Raw genomic sequence first — 8,046 nt, 5'->3', positions numbered from 1 at the left:
AAAAAATCCAGAGTGACTTAGAGAACAGAACATAGCAAGGGAGTATATACAGTATGTAGAAAAGATTTTTGGGGGGAAAACCCCCAAACCAGAGCCTGGTTCCAAAAGATGTCATAGGAACCCACAGCTGTAAAGACTACAAAATACAGAGAATATCTGTGTATTTTTGGGGTGGAGATTGTCTTGGGGGTAAACTTCTTAGGAAAAAAATAATAAAATTTGACAGAATGTTTTACATGGAAATTAAAAGCTTCAGTATGGCAAAAGAAAACATTAAAAAAAGTTAATAGTCAAACAATCAGATAGGCTGGGAAAAAAATGTTTGCAATAAACACAGCAGAGGATTATATTTCAAAGAGCTTCTAGCAAATGTACAAGCAAGTTATAAACAATCCAGTAGAAAAATGGCCTGAGGATATCAACAGGCAGTCCACAGAAAAGAAAGGGAAAAGGTCCAATAAATAGATGAAGCTTTGTCATCTGGGAAATGCAAATTAAAACAAAAATGAGCTACCATATTTAACCATTAGATTCCAAAATTAAAAATGATAATATCAAATGCTGGCTAGGGTATGAGGAACTCATATGCATTGTTGGTGAGATTGTAAAGTACCATAATTTGTACAAGAATTATCTGGGGGGCTTCCCTGGTGGCGCAGTGGTTGAGAGTCCGCCTGCCGATGCAGGGCACGCGGGTTCGTGCCCCAATCCGGGAGGATCCCACAGGCAGCGGAGTAGCTGGGCCCGCGAGCCTTGGCCGCTGAGCCTGCGCGTCCGGAGCCTGTGCTCCGCGGCGGGAGAGGCCACAGCAGTGAGATGCCCGCGTACTGAAAAAAAAAAAAAAAAAATTATCTGGTATTTTTATTAAAGTTGAAAATGCCTATATTTTTAACATAGCAATGTATGTCTTTGAGAATATATTTAACAGAAAAAAACTTATGTATCAATGTTTACATTAAAGAATGTTTATTACAATTTTCTTATTTACAAAAGCTAGATAAAACAGAAGGTCTGTGAATATGGTAATGACTGAATTTTTAAAAGGTGGAATTTTAGTCTATAGAATACTGTGTAGTAAAATAAAATAAAAAGGTATATCGCTGTTTCTTGTCTTAGACATAATTCAGTATATAATAAAGGGAAAAAAGTTACAGAATAGTATTTTTGTGTATATGCCTATTATAACTTATAATATGTAAGTATAAATAAAATGACAAGTATACACACATATGATTATTTAAATAAAGAAAGTGTAGAAGGAATCATTTGACATTGTTAGTGGGATTAACAAAGTGTTATTAATACCCATTTGGGATGAGATGGGAGGGAAACTTAATTTTACTTTACAAACATCTTCATCTTTGGAAATGTTTCTGCAAGCATGTATGGGTGTTTGATCCAAAAGACTAAAGACAAGGGATATCCATTACATGCGTTGGCTAGCCCAGCTCCTGGTCAAATAAATATCCACTGAATGAATAAATGAATATCTTGGATCCATTGTCTCACTGATGTATGTCTCTGTTTCCTGCTTAGAGGGAGCCTGAGATTTCTGCAGTTAAATCCATTAAAAAAAAAAAAAAAATCACAGGGATAATACTTTTGTTCTTCCCATGAGGGAGGTTATTCCAGTAAATCAAGTTTCTATTTTGATAATTCAGGTCTATGTAGTATCATCAAAATAATTCTAGTAAAAATCAAGAAACAGAAAAAATGTAAATGTCTCTACTGCTGCTTTATTTAGTTGGAGGATCAAAGATTTGCAGCACAGATTTTCCAGCTTGATTCAGTTTTTCTGCCCAAATCGACTAGAAAATTCTCATTTCATGCAATTACAGCTCTTTATCACCCTTCATTATAAAATGTTTCATTTTAGGAATAGACCATTTTTGAGAACGACAAGCTTTCTGGAGTGATTAAAAAATTCTAGCTAGCACCTCATCCTTTTGAAAATGGAATTTGAACAAAATCCAAGAACAGTTTGAAAATTCAACTTCCTGTTTTGAAGGACTTCACTGTAAAACCCATCAATACTAACAATGTACCCAGTAAGAGTCCATGTTTCTATTCATTACATTATTTTTATCACCTGATTACAACCATGGCTTAATTTCTTTTTTTTTTTTTTTAACATCTTTATTGGGGTATAATTGCTTTACAATGGTGTGTTAGTTTCTGCTTTATAACAGAGTGAATCAGTTATACATATACATATGTTCCCATATCTCTTCCCTCTTTGTCTCCCTCCCTCCCCCCCTCCCTATCCCACCCCTCCAGACAGCCACAAAGAACCGAGCCGGTTTCCCTGTGCCATGCGGCTGCTTCCCACTGGCTATCTACCTTACGTTTGTTAGTATATATATGTCCATGTCTCTCTCTCGCCCTATCACACCTCACCCTTCCCCCTCCCCATATCCTCAAGTCTGTTCTCCAGTAGGTCTGTGTCTTTATTCCTGTTTTACCCCTAGGTTCTTCATAACATTTTTTTTTCTTAAATTCCATATATATGTGTTAGCATACGGTATTTGTCCTTCTCTTTCTGACTTACTTCACTCTGTATGACAGACTCTAGATCTATCCACCTCATTACAAATAGCTCAATTTCGTTTCTTTTTATGGCTGAGTAATATTCCATTGTATATATGTGCCACATCTTCTTTATCCATTCATCCGACGACGGGCACTTAGGTTGTTTCCATCTCCGGGCTATTGTAAATAGAGCTGCAATGAACATTTTGGTACATGACTCTTTCTGAATTCTGGTTTCCTCAGGGTATATACCTAGTAGTGGGATTGCTGGGTCATATGGTAGTTCTATTTGTAGTTTTTTTAGGAACCTCCATACTGTTCTCCATAGTGGCTGAACCAATTCACATTCCCACCAGCAGTGCAAGAGTGTTCCCTTTTCTCCACACCCTCTCCAGCATTTATTGTTTCTAGATTTTTTGATGATGGCCATTCTGACTGGTGTGAGATGATATCTCATTGTAGTTTTGATTTGCATTTCTCTAATGATTAATGATGTTGAGCATTCTTTCATGTGTTTGTTGGCAGTCTGTATATCTTCTTTGGAGAAATGTCTATTTAGGTCTTCTGCCCATTTTTGGATTGGGTTGTTTATTTTTTTGTTATTGAGCTGCATGAGCTGCCTGTAAATTTTGGAGATTAATCCTTTGTCAGTTGATTCATTTGCAAATATTTTCTCCCATTCTGAGGGTTGTCTTTTGGTCTTGTTTATGGTTTCCTTTGCTGTGCAAAAGCTTTGAAGTTTCATTAGGTCCCATTTGTTTATTTCTGTTTTTATCTCCATTACTCTAGGAGATGGGTCAAGAATACTAACAATGTACCCAGTAAGAGTCCATGTTTCTATTCATTACATTATTTTTATCACCTGATTACAACCATGGCTTAATTTCTGATGAAAATTCAGAGGTGGTCACTTACTGTCCTCATTCTCGAGAGAGGAGGGGAGAGGCGCCTCCTTCTACGTTTTTGCTTCTTCCTTAGGCATCCAACGCTTGTATTACTTATACCCCAGATGGTGAGCTCTTTATCACACACACAGGATAAAGGAGCAGGACCTCCTCTGGACGTAACGCGAGACCCTGTGCCTTACCTCCTGGGCTACTCTGTGAAGGCACAGAGAAAGAAGCTTCCCACTAGAGAAAGAAGCTTCCCATATACTCCTGCTTCTCCCAGTTCCCTCATACCTGTCTAGTCCGGGAGCTCTACAGAAAGCCTGTGCCCCTTGGGAAGGGAGCGTTCGCTTTCTCTCCCACCTGCAGACAGGTTGGGAGGCTTACGTGGGCCTCAGTTAGTGTAGCCCACACAATAGAGGCAGGAACACCTCAGGTGCCTTTGAGAGTGTTTGGGCACAGGAAATACGGTACAATGCAAGGGTTTTTGTGTAGATAGGGAATTTTTCCAGGGGAGGGGACAGAAGCTCAATTTAGAAGGTCTTCTCACCTGCCAGACTGAGGGGACACGCAGCCGTCTTGAGCCAGGGACAGGCAACCCATAGGAGGCTCACAGCCGAGGGGCACACTGGGAACTGTGCATTTTCCTCTGGGGACAGACATTTTTCAGAGAGATTGGGACCCTGAGGGAACCACTTTAATTCTGTATAATTAGGGAGTGAGACAGAGCACAGAAATTCAACTGAGCAGTTGCCGTATATAAGAGCCAGACTTTGAGCTATGGTAGGAAGCCTGGAAATGTTGGGATGCTGGCATTAAATGTCATCTAATGAGGAAATGACCATTCCAACAAGACCAGCCTAAAACAGAAGAGGGTCGGGGCACCGTGCAGGTGCCTCAGACCAGACCAGGAAAAAGATAATTCCTTTAACCATCTCTAATGATCTCACTGATTCCCAATGAGGAGGGACTGAAAGTTATTAGAAAAACCACAGGATATTCAATTTGTAGTTTCAATGAATTAGCACATATATTCACGGTTAAGTTACTTTTTAAAATAAGTTTTCTGTAATTCTTGTTGTTTGTGTGTGGAATTATGCATTTGTGTCTCCCTCCTCAGGTGTAAAGCAAATGGAGTCTGTCTCAGTCAGAGGGTCCCACAGGTACTGAACCCATTATAGAGAAGCCACAAAATCACACACATTGGTGCTATGACAGACAGCCAGCATTACCCAGCCTGGGTCCTAAGTGATGCCCAGTGTTCCTCTCAGACGTGGTCACTAGTTGGCTCCCTGGACCCAGGTGCGTGGGCCAGAGGATGCAGGGAAGTGATGAAGTTGCAGGCTGTTAGTTACACCATATCAGCCAATCAACTGAGGAAATTGATACACTCGATCACGTTTGTACATACCCTAAGGGAAGGTTTTAAAGACTCATTGTTGTCAGTTGCAGATTCTGATTCAGTAAGAGGTCTGCAGGGGGGCCCAGAAATGGGCCTTTTCTATAAGAACCTCAGGTGGGTCCGATGCAAGTGGTCCATGGCCCACAATTTGAGAAATACTGCTTTAAGGAAACTCTGGTTGTTGAGCTAAGCAATTTGCAGGTTTATTGCAGGGTAAACAATTGAAATTTCACCATGGCTATTTCCAGTCTAGGTGTGTAGACATGAGCTAACAGGTGTTGTCAACAAGCAGAATTTTTTTGGCCCAGTTCAGTTGGCTTGGCACTCTTAAGGCTGCCGTAGGCATTTTCCACACTGTATAGTGATTTCCTTCTCGGAGATGCCAAGTCAGACTCTCATAAATATGGAAAGGGGAAAAGGAATTTTTCATGCAGATTAAAAATCATACCCCAAGTTCAGCCTCTCTACCACTCCAAGTAAATTGATGAAAATAAAAGGTAAAATAGGTAGAAAACGGTACCACTGTACAGTAAAAAGAGGAAATGGGAATAGTTGTGGAAAGGTCAGCAAAATGCACTCCAGAAAAAGAAGTGTCAGCCGCCTGGGCACAGTGGTAATTTGAAGGCCCACAGGACTCTGTTCTCTCTATGGGTGAGTTCCTGTTTCAGCCACTCAAATCAACACTATACGTAAGTGCTAGTGTGTTAAATTTTTTCTGAGTATATACTTACAATAGAAAAAAAAGTCTTTGGTGTGCTGGCAGAAATAAGAAATCAAAGTTCATCTCAAGAGACCTTAAAAAATCTAGGGCAGGATACTTTATGGAGATCACACTAGTTCTGGAGCTTTGCCTACCATGGGAATCAAGAGATTTATCCCTCTTGACCTCTACATCTGTGGCGGACGTTTTGAAATCGGTGTGCCCTCAAAAGAAGGTAATTCAAAGCTGATTTTAAAGTTCTTCTCCTACCTCCTCTAATATCGTGATTGATAAGGTCAACTCTTGATGGTTATTGTAACTCTGACCTGGCTTAGCAAAATCTCACAGACAACCTAAACCTCAGCTGGAATGATGTGCTAGCCTTCCGTACTTAGTCTGAACTTTATCTCCTTCAGTCACTCTTTGTTGAAGATGCTGATAAGCTATGAGGAACAAGACACAGCAAAAGTGAGGCAGGTGGAGGATATACATTGATAAGATACAAAAAAATCCTGGTTCCTGACCTTGTGGATCTTAATGGGGTAGCTATGGTATCTTCCTGTCTCTGAATTCACATCTACACTGAGCGAGCTCACTGCTTGGTAAACACAGTAGACCCTTACTAGGTATTGCCTGAAAATCACCATGTACTGTGTTAATATTAAGTAATAATAGAATTAAAATCCTTCTCTTTAATCTACCTCGTCTCAACCCTTGTGTTTAAAGGCACTTCTCCTGTCTGGACCCATGCCACCCCTCATTCTCTGTTCACGTAAACAGTCCACGCATGGAGTATCTATGTAGCTGTGGTAAGCACTTTGCAGGTGAGATGAGGGTAAAGAGAGAGGAAAGTAATAAACACAAAAGAGCATCCTTTTTGAGAAAAAACAAGCAAACAGACCCCAAACCTCTGTTAAAAACAAAATAGAACAGGTTCTATTACTTAATATGTTTATGATGGTTTCACATCACTTGTTTTTTTTCTGAGTGTGCTTCCTTACCTGTCAAATGTGAATAGTATCTACTTCAATGGATGTCTTCAAAATCAAATGAAATAGTTAAGGTTGTCAGATTTAGCAAATAAAAATACATTTAATATAAGTACACCCCATGCAATATACTAAAATACACATAAAAATTATTTGTTATTTATCTGAAATTGAAATTTGCCTGGTGTCATATTTTTTCTGGTATCCCTAGAAATAATATGTGGTAATAATAGCTATTTGTCGAGTGTTTTTCATGTGCCAGGGACCACTAGGTACTTCAATTACACTGGCCATCATTCCAACAGCAACTGAAAACAGTTATTACTAACCCCATTTTGCATATAGGATAAGGAAGTTTTCCAAAATCAAATAGCCGGTAAATAGCATAGTCAATATTCAAATCCATTATATCATGCTGCTTCTTTAGTTGATAGAAACACTTTGAAATTGGAGAGTACCCAAGTGTTTTATTAGTACAAGGGGTCTCTCTGTTCGTGAGTCCTATCCTGGGTGTAGGAAAAGGGACTGTGTAAAGAGTAATGGGAATATGGAGATAAAGAAGTGTCATCAAGTGTAGGAAAAAGCCTGTATTTGCCTCTCACCTTCTGGGATGATGGTCTGTTCCCAGGAAATCTGTGTTTCTACGGATACCAAGGCAAGGGCGTAGGGGCTCTGTAAAAACATCACGGTGTGTGATGCAACCCGTGGCCAAGCCCATGCCAGAGGAGAGATTTGTTGACAAGCTGGACCTTAAAATAAATTAGTTATGTAAGCAACCATATTCACATTTTTATTGATACTTTCTCAGGCACCTTTCAAATAACCAGAATATCCTAGATAATGGGTACCATTGCCTATTACAAATGACAACTAAACAAAATTGCTATCAGGGATTTTCTCTAACTCCTCTCTTTCCACCCTCCCACCCACCAATAACTTCCAATTTTGCCAGTAGGTAACAACATTCAGCTGTATCACCTATACTTCCAATCTTTCAAGTACAGTCAGAACTTCATTCATTCATTCATTTATTCAACAAGCACTTATATAGCACTTTCCAGACACCGTTTTAAACACTTTACAAATATTAACTCATTTAATTCTCATTATCAACCTATAAAAGTAGGTATTGTTATTAGTCCCATTGAAATTTGGAATGGTACCCCAGGTTCCTACGAGGATCTTTTGGTGAACAATAACAACTCCCTCCCCCAAAGATGTCCATGCTTTGATCCCTGGAACCTATGAATACGTTATATGACAGAGCAAAGGGACTTTGTAAATGTAATTAAAGTTATAGATCTTAAAATTGGGAGTTTATGCTGGATTTTTGAGGTAGGCCCAATCCAACCATACCAGCCCGTAAAAGCAGAGAACTTTCTCTGACTGGAGGCAGAAGGGGTGCAGCAGAAGGAGAAGTCAGAGATGAGAAGCATGAAGGGGACTTGATACATTGTTGCTGGTCTGAAGATGGAGGTCATGGCGTGATGGGTTATGCAGGTGGCCTTAAGTTGCTCAGGGGGACTCCCGGCTGACAGC

Source organism: Lipotes vexillifer, unplaced genomic scaffold (genome assembly GCF_000442215.2).
Source record: "Lipotes vexillifer unplaced genomic scaffold, Lipotes_vexillifer_v1.1 scaffold438, whole genome shotgun sequence".
NCBI lineage: Eukaryota > Metazoa > Chordata > Mammalia > Artiodactyla > Lipotidae > Lipotes > Lipotes vexillifer.
Note: the sequence above shows the minus strand (reverse complement) of the source record.